The 10,228-nt window shown below is 46.3% G+C and overlaps 1 long non-coding RNA gene across 1 annotated transcript; it reads right to left on the reverse strand.

Moving 5' to 3' along the window:
• Nucleotides 1-421: 421 nt before the first annotated feature.
• Nucleotides 422-5,663, reverse strand: LOC135981264 (uncharacterized). The gene is made up of 3 exons (XR_010598213.1): nt 5,155-5,663; nt 4,453-4,534; nt 422-4,048 (listed from the first exon to the last, which is right to left on the reverse strand). It is a non-coding gene; the product is annotated as an uncharacterized LOC135981264 (long non-coding RNA).
• Nucleotides 5,664-10,228: the final 4,565 nt, after the last annotated feature.

A 10,228-nucleotide genomic window follows, 5' to 3' on the forward strand; every position in this document is an offset into this window, starting at 1 on the left:
GACTCCACAGCTCCAATTGGCCAGGAACCGTGGCCAATGGGAGCTGTGGGGACAGTGCCTGCATGCGGGGGACAGTGTGTGGAGCTGCCTGGCCACCCCATAGCCTACAAGCCGGAGGGACATGCTGGTCGCTTCCAGGAGCTGCCTGAAGTAAGCACTGCCCGGCCAGAGCCTGCACTGCACACCCCCTCCTGCACCACAACAACCCTGTCCCAAACCCAACCCAGAACCCCCTCCCAGACAACAGCCCTGAACTCCTTCCAGAGCCCGCACCCCAAACCCTCCCACCCCAACACCCTGCCCCAGCCCTGAGTCCCCTTCCGCACCCAAACTTCCACCCAGAACCTGCACCCCAAACCACCTACTTCACCCCAACCCCCCGCCCCAGGCTCAGCTCAGAGTCCCCTCCCACAGTCTGAACCCCTCAGCCCCAACCCCCCAGCCCAGAGCCCACACCCCCTTTCGCACCCCAACCCCTTGGCCCAGCCCAGTGAAAGTGAGTCAGGGTGGAGGACAGCAAGCGACGGAGGGAGTGGGGGGCGGGGCATAGCCTCAGGGAAGGAATGGGGCAAGGGTGTTTGGGTTTGTGCAATAAGATATTTGGCAACCCTACCAGGGCTGAAGCCCGAAGCCCAAAGCCCTGTGGCCGGAGTTGGCTGCCCCATCACTGCAGGGGTGAAGGCCAAAGTCTGAGCCCCACCACCCCTGGGAAGGTGGGGAACTCACTAGTTGCTCCTGCCGCGTTGGGCCCCAGCTGTCTCCAGAGGAGGGCAGGGCCCAACCCCTGCTTTCAGCCCCAGCAGACAACACCAAGGCAGTGCATTGAGGAGCAACAGGCAGGGGGAGGGACTGCTGCTTTGCCCCAGTCACAGCCCAGGAGGGCTGAGGCCACAAGAAAAGCCACTGGTGGCCGCATTTGAGAAACACTGTTTTATAATGAGAAGGGGAGTGAACCTCTAAGTCATTCACCTCTCAAGGGCACAAAGAAACCAGCACTTAGATTCTGTAACGGACAGCCTGTCACACCAGAGAAGCTGCGGTTAGTAGGGAAACCATCTTGAACAAGAACTATAGTGGATTAAGTTAACATTTAGTCTTAGCAGTGGGTTTTACTTTTGATTGTTTCTAACTAATTTTATCTTTATTCTTCTAGTTGGTATCACGTAAACTTATGCCCTTTTGTTCAAAGACTCATTTCACTTTTGCCATAAACCAACTCAGTGCTATGTTTGAAGTGCAGGGTTTGTCACCCCAGTTAATAAGCCGCTGTGTATTGCCTCTTTAAAGGCACTGCTAACTTAACCTCTGTGAGCATTTAGTGACAGGGCTGAACACTGCACAGAGACGTCTGTGAGGAACTCAGGAGCTGGGGTTCACAGACTTTTACTTGCTAGGTAAGGTTTGGAGTGGCAGAGTTCTGAAGCATTTTCTGGCAGCGCAGACAAGCTGGCATGTCAGGGAACTGATACATAGCGTAGCAATAGCAAAACTCTCACGTGCAGAGGCTGAGAGGGGTAACAGTGGGAACTATTCTGGGAATCCCAGCAGGTGGTCGTGTCTATGTAGCCAAGCCTTGCATGCTTGTGTATAGTTAGTAAACATGGTTATCTGGGACCCAGAGGTGCCCTTAAGAGCAAAAGACAGCAAACTGGCTCCCATTCCGTTCCCACTGCTGGAAAGGCATGAAGGGATGAGCACCAGTTTATTTCCTCACCCTTCTCTCCACTCCTGGAATATCAGAGACAGGACTAGGGCCATGAGTGGTAGAGCTGGCAGCATGGAATGCAGGGCTCCCAAAAGAACAGGCCCACAAGAGGCCACTTGCTGAGCTCTTGCTTAAAGGCAGCCCTGGAAGGAGGCAAAAAACCAAAAGGAGATAAACAGCAGAATATGTGGAGAGGAAAATGAGAAGCAGAGGGAAAGACAACAGAACTCAGGAACTGGCATTCTAGAGCCTTTTTTTTACCATTGCTTCAGGTTCTCTAGTCCTCCAGTTATCCAAAGTGATTCCAGTCAGCACTGTAACAAGAAGATAGTCTGCTTTTAGGGACACTGATACAGAGCTGAGAAGGGCCCTGCATTACGAAGTTTGGCTCCAGAACCCAACATTCCCAAAATACCTACCCAGGCTTGAACTTCAAGCCCATTATTTATGAAGGAGACAAGTCACATACCTGGGATCTGGATGAACTCTCAAAGCAGGAAGGCACTTAGAATTGATGTTCCACTTTGGCCTCACTTTTGACTTACAGAAAGAGGTAGGCTCTTATCTGCCCTAGAAACAGCCTCACCCTCTCTGCTGTTGTGTAGCAAACTGGGCTGGCTCCCTCCCACTCCAGCAGTGGCTGCATTTCACTGGTACATAAGGTGTGAATCATTTGGGATCCTTTGGCTTGAATGATGCCATATGTTAGTAAGAATAAAGAATGAAAAAAAAAAACAAAACTAAATTTTCAGGAACACACAACATGTGGCCAAAAAGGGGGAGGAAGAGGAAAACAATGACTAGAATTGTTTCAAAACTTTCATTTTATCCAAAATTTGCAAATTTCTGTTGAACCTTTGTTTCTTTCAAAAAGTTTCCCACAGAAAATACCTACTATTTTCTAACCAGCTCTAGCATTGACCAACATCTAAACAAACTTCTTGAAAACCCACCCATACTAAGCAAGAATTTTAAAAACGTTTACATTTTTCTTTAATACAGTTCAATGATGGGACACAAGTCTAGAGTGGTGTTAGAAGCATGAATTGTGTTTGTTGCAGGGGAAGATAAGCTGCTGGCGGCTGCTGCAGGAATAGGGAGCGTTGATTGCAAAAACGTGCAGAAAACGGACGCTTGGCTTTGTCTCCCTGGCTGAAAAATACCAGGTAAGTTTTATTTTGCAAGTTAATGGGATTCACTCTCTTCTCCACCCCCACCCCAAATCCAATCCTTGGAAGGGCCAAATTCCATCTCATTTACAGCACTGAAAGTTCCTTGAATCCAATCAAGTTGCTCCACATTTCCACTGATGTAACTGAAGGCAGATTTTGGCCCTATGTTGTTGGTGTAGCTGTATATTAACTTAATGTAGGCTATTTTCTGAGGTTGGTTCCTCTTTGCAATGTATATCAATTTACTGAAAGCTAGAGTGTTCCTCTAAGCTTCCTGTATCACAAATGTACCATTTGGAGCATGGCTAGGGAGAGAGTTTTCATTTAGTCAATTAGGGCTGCGGTTCCAGGAGGGGGTGAAATTGACTTGCATTTACATCCATTACTGTTGTTGCTAGTTTTGCTCTGTGGAGAGTATTTTATATGATGGGTTCCTTTTGTATCATTTGGAATTCAATCCTTACTACTTTAAAGTTTTTTTCCTTATTGAACGGCTTTTCTTCCTAGTGGAATCTGTTTGTATGTTGGTTTGGATAGAATGAAACCTCAGTTTAACAAACAGGCGCATTGCAGGGATTTTTGGTGAAGTATTACTAGCATTGTCTTCATTTCATTTCCTCTAGTATTTACTCAGCTGATTAGTTTTAACAAGCACCTGAGAGAGTAATTCTACAACACGAGGGAATTCATAGCCTGAGAACCAGGGAAAAAAAGGTAGCTAGTCCTAGAAAATGATCGTACATGCGCATTTGAAAGGGGAATGAGTGGAGGAAAGTGATGTATAATATTCTACCTGCATCTCACACGTTGGGAGAGAAACCACATTCTAAAACAATTTCCAATTAAAGAAACTCCTATCCAAAAAAAGAGATGGATACCAGGGACACACGGCAAAGTGAAGGTACATCCTGCACCATCAGATCTCAGAGCATGCTGGAAGCCTGGGGAAAAAAAATCCCATGCAACTTTGTGCAAGATCAGAGGTGGAGGCCTTGCCATCCTGGCCCAATTCCAATGTGCACAAATAATTGCTGCCTCTTAAATCCCTGCGGCGGTTGCAACTGGATCCAGTGTTTTTCTTCTCTTCCTGACCTGATCTGTCACATGGCACAGCAAACAGATGGCACGTTGCATCTGAGCTGGCTGAACTTCGGCAGTGTAGAAGATGATTCTGGAAGACATGAGACACAGTTTATACAGCACTTGGGGAATCCTGTGGAGGAAAGGTGCTATAGAAAGACCAGATTCTATTATCTGTATAATTTAAGTGCTCTCCTCAGATTTGATCTTGATTTATTTAATTTAATCTTGGTCCAAACTTTGGACTTTTTCTTCAGTAGTGGCAGGTCTAACAATTCAGAACCAAACGTCGACTTGAGTCCTTTTCTGCATCCAGAACTTGTGAAAAGACTTTAGAAAGTTTTGTGCCACTGTTATGTAACTAAGCACGCCTATACCAAGTTTTTACCCATAGATCTCAGTGCACGCTACACTAGTTGATAAGCATTATCATCCCATTTTACAGATAGGGAAATTGAGGTATAGAAAGGTTAATGGACTTGCCCAGGGTCATACCAAGTCATAGGCAGATCTTCTGTTCTCAGCACAGTCTTCTTACTCCCAGACTGGTATCCTACCCACTGGGTCTCCTGCAGAGCTGAAATGGTGATTAGGGTAGAGATTGAAGAGGATAAAAAACTGTATTCAGAATGTTCCACTGTTCCAGAGAAACTTAGGGCTGGTCTAGAAAAGCTAAAGGGGTATAGCTATGGTGGGTGAGGTGAGTGTTTTACCAGTGAAAGTTCTGGCATGGATGCAGTTATACTGCTATAAAGGTGCCTCACACTGGTATAATTTATTCAGCTTCCCAACCAGGAATAAACTGTGCTGGTATCAGCACCTTTATACTGGTGTAACTACATCCATCCTGGGGGGTTGTACTGCTTTAATTACACTGGTATTGTTAAAGTGGCAAAGTTTTCCACTGTAAACAAGCTCTTAGATGATTGTGCTAAAGAAAGGGGGCTGGGTGCGGGGGTGTTTTTACTGACAATTTTCCTACTGCTAGAAGCAAATCAAGAACAGGGAACCCCACCTCTGTTATTTATTTCCTCCCCCACCCTTCATTCCCAACTTTCCTCTGTGCTTTGGAGAGCCCTGAACACAGCACTTGTCCCCTGAGGAGGAGAGCGCTGCAGAGCTAAGGTGCTTCCATCCTCAGACCAGCTAGCAGCAGTCGCCCGTCACCCTCCCCTGTGCAAAGCCCAAGCATATTACCTTTGTGATATGCATCTGCACTCCAACTGGCTTGGTAAGCAAGAGACTGGAGGCTGTTCCTGAGTGAGCCACTGCACAGGGCTGCTGCCAGGCAACAGGACTTAAGTCAGACATCCTACTCCTGGCTGCTGCACTGTGTATTACAGGTGCAGAAGTAAACAAGATCATTCCCATTTTCCCCTTCCTAGATTTTGCTGTGACCACAGGCATAGTGACCGGGACTTTCTGGAGCTGGTCACATTCACAAGGTAGAGTCAGTACAATAAAGGGAATGATTATTGCCTTGATCTCACTAAATTGCCATTTGATGTTCACACGGTAAAGATGGCTCAGGGGTGGGAGTATACTACTGAAATATCCATCACGGCTCTTCTATCTTCCTGAAAGAAAGGAGTAGACAAAAGATCCATGTCGTGGGTGGTCAGATCACACTGCACCCTACACGTAGTACTCTATCTTTAGCCTCTATAAAAATAAACTACGATGGTTGCCCTGAGAAACAGGCTCTTACCCCCTCATCCCCTGCAGTTTTGCACAACACAGTGCCCACCCCCACCCCCCAGCTTAACAGCAACATATTACATTTTACAAAGCAGCCCTCCAGGCTACCAGAATCCAGCTAGCCAAGAAGCTAGTGAGACTCTCTCTGAAAAGAGGGAAGGTGATAAACAACTGGAGATTTTTCTCACTGCTTTTGCAGGCATAACATGATTGAGTCTAATTTGCCATCGCAAGTAAGAGAGAAAACATCTCCCCCCCAGTGGAAAAGCATTGGAACAACATATGTACAGTGCTTGTACCATTCACAGAGAAACATAGGACGAATCTACTGTTGCCATGTGATTTTACCTTTCCCAGACAAGCATGTAATATCTACCCAGGTTGCACTTTAATAGCGGTCTCATGCACGCTGTCGCAGAATATCCTATGGTGATGAGTTTCATATTCCACAGATGGTAAAGCACACACAGGGTTAGGTTAGGTCAAGCTCAAAGAGCCAAGGCTAAATTCATCCCTAGGGTAATTCCACTGAAATACTTGAGCTACACCAGGAACAAAGGTTCTTATTTCCAGATAAAAGATTCATCTCTTCAGTCTGAGCCACCCTCTCTCATTTTTACATTTTATCAGCTGTCACTTAGCAGCTACTAGGTCTTGCTTGGCTCAGCTGCAGATGCAGGAGGAAAGCTTCCGCTATGTGATAACAAAAGCAACGATCATATAAATGCAGCCTGTGAACGAATACATGTGCCTCAACAACTTGTAGTCTCTACTGACTGAACTAGGCATCCCAGGATTAATTCCAAAACCAGGTCTCCCTGTCAATTGTTACTTTATGAAGTGCCAGTGATCTTGGTGCTATACAAGTCACTAAAATAGTAGAGGTCTCTGCCCCAAAGAGCTCCCAATGCAAGGGAAGGGAGCCAGTTGAATACTATAAAGATTTTCAAATATTTTCATGAAAAAAAAAAAAGTGGCAAGCCCACTTTGCTGTGATCCAGGAGCAGTTTGTGACTGGAGATCCACCCTTTATCCAGGAAGGAGGTAGTGAATTTTACTGTGAGCGTGTGCTCCAAAATATGGTACCAGGAAGAAGTCACTCATTATTTGCTGTTCTCCTGTATGTGCGTTTGAAAAACACGCCACCATTGGAAGTCTCAACTTTCAGCCTATGTATGAACAACCCATCTCCAAAATGTATGTTTTTATATGTAAAAATAAGTCTCCTTTGTAAACAAACCAACCAATGAAAAAACCCAAACAATGAAGAGAATATCCCAAGCAAAATTTTTACTTCATAAAAAGAAAGGGAAACCAGAGGCTCTAGGGACTTCACTACTGCTATTGATTATACATGGAAAGTGCTCAGATACTATGGTACTACAGCAGTATAAAACCCTAAGACAGATATAATGTATGTTGGGCGCCTTGTTTTTCATGCTCCGTGCATGAGGGAGCAGGTCTACTATGTTGGTAAAGGGAAAAGAAGCGCACAAGTAATAGCTTTTGTTTAATGCAAACTGGGGCTGCCTGGAGTGGGTTACTCTCACTGCAGGGGGAATATCAAGATGAATCTGATGCCCTAACCTCCTCCCACATCGGGATACATGAACAAGGCTAGTCTAGAATAGTTATATGCCTATTTTATTTGGGTTCTTACGTTCCCACCATCACTTTGGCATCCAAATACTTTCCAGAGCAATACAACAGTGTAATTTACACCCACTGCTCGAATGCTTTCTGCTCGTTGATCAAGGGTACACTGAGTCCTGAAGGATAGATACATATTGCACACACGTGGTTTAATTACTCATTGTGCACAATTTATGACCATTTTTCCCCAATTTTTTTCTTTTTGCACATTTTTTGAGAATGGATTCCAATTTCTACCAGTAGTAATTTATCTGCTGCATAGTCCACACAAATCACTTTCTGGTTCATTTACCAGAAAATTCATACCTGAAAATGTGACTTATTCATTATTCGCTATTCTATTTAAAAAAAGTTTTCATCATCCCTTTGGAACAGCAATGTCGTGTGACTTAAGTGACCAATCACATATCACAAGTGGTAAATACCCAGACAAATAGGGTCAACCAATTTGCTAGGAAAGTCAAATCCAGCAGCCAGTCCTTATTGCAGAACAAGAGTGAACCAGGCAAACACAAGCCACCTTTCCTGGCTACTAACCTTCGAGTAATCCCCTCTAACTCAAGAGCTGGCAACAAGAGGTGGACTATGCATTGTGCCCTGAAGATCAATAACTAGAGCTTTTTATACCCATACCACATACTAGATACAAGACTGAGCTACCCAGTTAGATTCTGGATCCAAGCTTCAGTATTCAGGAACGTTTGATTGTATGTTCCTGGGGGCAGGGACCATCTTTTTGTTCAGTGCCCAGCACGGTGGAGGTTCTTGGTCCCTGACCGGGGCTCCTAGGCACTGTAACAAGTGGTTTGTTCCACTGGAGAAATAAGGATCAGGTACAGAATTCATTTCTGGATCCAACCTTTTCCAGTGTTCTGGAGGTGTTTTGATCTAGGGATTGGTTTTCATTCAGGCCCATCTCTACTATATCCTGTTGTCATATCATAATCCCTACTAAGTGGGACTTAAAATAACCCACCTAAAATGACAGGAAGATAATTCCATCAGAGTGAGTAGCATGTAGCAGCTGCTGGAGATGACACTGTGCAGTTTAAACGTCAAAGTTATCGAAGATGGTATTTTCAATCTTATTTGGCAGACAAATCACTACCAGTTTTCTGGCTGTACATGCTAGTCCCATAAAACATCACAAAATCAGAGGAACTCTTAACCAGGATCTGGGCATAGGAGAGTCCAGTAAATATCCCCAGAGTTAAGCAAACATGATAAATCACAGCTAGGATTTAGAAAGACAACTATCCCAATTAGTTCAAGCAGCTACTTAGTCTCTTACTTGGGTGAAAGTCTAATAGAAAATTTATATCAGGTTCTTTTTCTACTTCATCCATGTAAGCTTCCCTAGATATAAAGTGGAGTGAAGAACTGGAACAGCCTTCCAAGGGAAATAGTGGGGGCAAAAAAACTAACTGGCTTCAAGACTGAGTTTGATAAGTTTATGGAGGGCATGATATGAGGGGACTGCCTACAATGGCATGTAGCCGATCTGTGGTCGCTAGCAGCAAATATCTCCAATGGCTGGTGATGGGACACTACATGAAGAGGGCTCTGAGTTACTACAGAGAATTCTTTTCCAGGTGTCTGGCTGCTGGGTCTTGCCTAAATGTTCAGGGTCTAACTGATTGCCGTATTTGAGGTCAGAAAGGAATTTCCCCCCAGGTCAAATTGGAAGAGACCCTGGGTTTTTTTTAGCCTTCCTCTGCAGCATGGGGCATGGGTCACTTGCAAGTTTAAACTACTGTAAATGATGGATTCTCTGACTTGAAGTCTTTAAAATCAGTGGTCCCCAAACTGTTTCTATAATGCCCCTCTTACCCTAATGGAATCTGTCTGCACCTCTTAGGAGCTGCAGTTGGGAGCCAGGGGCTGAGGCTGTGGCTGGGACCCGAGCTGTGGTGGGGACCGGGAGCCGAGGCCAGGAGTGGAGCTGCATCTGGCACCAGGGGCTGAGGCTGGCGCTGCAGCGGGGCCGCGGCTGGGAGTGGGGCTGGGGCCAGAAGTGGGGTTGTGGCTGGGGCTGGGGAAAAAGGCTGTCTCAGAGTCGATCATACTGCATTCTCAGACAAATTGTCTTTGCTTCTATCAAGTACAAACTATTGTTCTAAAAAACACTCTGTAAAAGGCAAATTCCTGCACTACTGACAGGGCTCACTATTACAGGATGCAAGAATACCCTGCTAAGATGAAGGCTAGCTGGCAATATGGGGGGGGGGGTGGTAACGGGATGGGACTTGCCATGTTAGCGCCTTCTGTTGGTCATCTTGCAGATCAGCTCCACAGTTCAGTATGCTGACCCTCAGTAGTGTCTGGGCCACCATCACTTCTGCTCCTGGACCTGTGTCGCTCCAAAGACCGCAGTGTCCTTCAGGTCACAACCCTTCGGCTGTGCCTCACTCTGTGCTCCCCCCTTCTGGGAGACAGTACCGCAGTCCAACAGGTGACAAGTGTGGGGGGGGGGGCGGGAAGGCGGGGTCTCGGACCCGTCCACTACTCTGGGTCCTGGCCCAGTGACCCTGTAGATGGCAGCCACTTGCTGCGTCCCCTCTAACCTCTCAGTCTATTTCCATAGGCCATATCCCCACAGCCCCAGTACCTTCTTCGCCCTTGCCTCAGGACCTCAGCCTGAAACTCCCATCCAGGAGCTCTTCCCTAGCTCTCCCGGTCCCTGCTAGCAGCACTGCTCTGTCCAGGGTCCTAGCTTTCTTCAATCTGCAAGGTAGCCAGTGCTCCCACCTTGAGCTCCAAGGAGCAACTGAACCGCCTCTGCCCTGCAGCTCTTCTTTTATGGGCCTGCCAGGCCCTGATTGGCTGCTCCTCTCAGCCCCTCTCCTACTGTCTGCTTTCTGCACAGCCTCCCTAGGGCTCCATTGACCCCTTACAGGCCAGTGTGGGACAGACACCCTAT

The sequence above is a fragment of the Chrysemys picta genome, chromosome 2, assembly GCF_011386835.1.
Source record: "Chrysemys picta bellii isolate R12L10 chromosome 2, ASM1138683v2, whole genome shotgun sequence".
In the NCBI taxonomy this organism is placed as follows: Eukaryota; Metazoa; Chordata; order Testudines; family Emydidae; genus Chrysemys; species Chrysemys picta.